The sequence below is a fragment of the Cebus imitator genome, unplaced genomic scaffold (genome assembly GCF_001604975.1).
Source record: "Cebus imitator isolate Cc_AM_T3 unplaced genomic scaffold, Cebus_imitator-1.0 Scaffold132, whole genome shotgun sequence".
Lineage (NCBI taxonomy): Eukaryota > Metazoa > Chordata > Mammalia > Primates > Cebidae > Cebus > Cebus imitator.
Genome location: NW_016107447.1, coordinates 3,185,523 through 3,186,698, shown reverse-complemented (window position 1 = coordinate 3,186,698; position 1,176 = coordinate 3,185,523). Strand labels below are relative to the sequence as shown.

General features: G+C 44.6%; 1 non-coding gene across 1 annotated transcript; it reads right to left on the bottom strand.

Moving 5' to 3' along the window:
• Positions 1-526: 526 nt before the first annotated feature.
• On the bottom strand, positions 527-689 carry LOC119473105. Its single transcript, XR_005202289.1, has one exon. It is a non-coding gene; the product is annotated as a U1 spliceosomal RNA (small nuclear RNA).
• Between the last annotated feature and the right edge of the window lie 487 nt (positions 690-1,176).

Genomic DNA, 1,176 nt, shown 5'->3' with positions numbered 1-1,176 from the left:
AGGCGGAGGTTGCGGTGAGCTAAGATCACTCCATTGCACTTCAGCCTGGGCAACAAGAGCAACACTCCATCTCAAAAACAAAATAATAAATAAGTAAATAACAACATTAGCTAGGCATGGTAGTGTGTGCCTGCAGGCCCAGCTACTTGGGAGGCTGAGTTGAGAGGATGTCTTGATCCCTGGAGTTTGGGGCTGGAGCAAGCTGTGTTTGCACCACTGCATTCCAGCCTCGGTGTGGGAGCGAGACCCTGTCTCAAAACAAAAACAAACAGTATTCTATATCTGTTACCCCAATATTCTCTGTCTGTTACCACAGTATTCTGTATCTCTTACCCCAGTATTCTATATCTGTTACCCCAGTATTGTCTTATCTGTTACCCCAGTATTCTGTATCTGTTACCCCGGTATTCTCTATCTGTTACCCTGGTATTCTTTATCTGTTACCCATTAGCGCTTAGCATAGGGGCATTTTTACTATTATCTGGCTTGGAATTTAATTTTTTGTCTCTCTTTCTTTTTCTTTTAACAGGGGAAGGCGAGAATGCGTCCCCCACTACCACAAATTATGCAGTCGAGTTTCTCACATTTGGGGAAATCGCAGGGGTCAACACATCCGGAGTGCAGTGGATAAGCCTCACCCTGGGAAAACCACCTTCGTGATCATGGTATCCTCCCTGCCAAGTAAGTTTTTTTTTTTGAGATGGAATTTGGCTCTGCCAACCAGGCTGGAGTGCAGTGGCGCATTCTCAGCTCACTGCAACCTCTGCCTCCCAGGTTCAAGTGCTTCTCCCATCTCAGCCTCCTGAGTAGCTGGGATTACACGAGTGTGCCATCACACCCAGATAATTTTTTTTTTTTTTTCAGTAAAGAAGGAGTTTCACCATGTTGGTCAGGCTGGTCTTGAACTCCTGACTCGTGATCCACCTGCCTCGGCCTCCCAAAGTGCTGGGATTATAGTGTGAGCCACTGTGCCCAGCCTCTCTCTTTTTTGTTTTTATTGAGACATGGTTGTGTCATGTTGCCCTGGCTGGTCTTGAACTCCTGGGCTCAAGTGATCCTCTCACATCAGCCTCCCAAAGTGCAAGGATTTCAGGTGTGAGCTACCATGTCTGTGCAATTTTATTTATTCATGTATTTATTTTATTTTATTTTATTCTATTTATTTTTTTTTTTTTT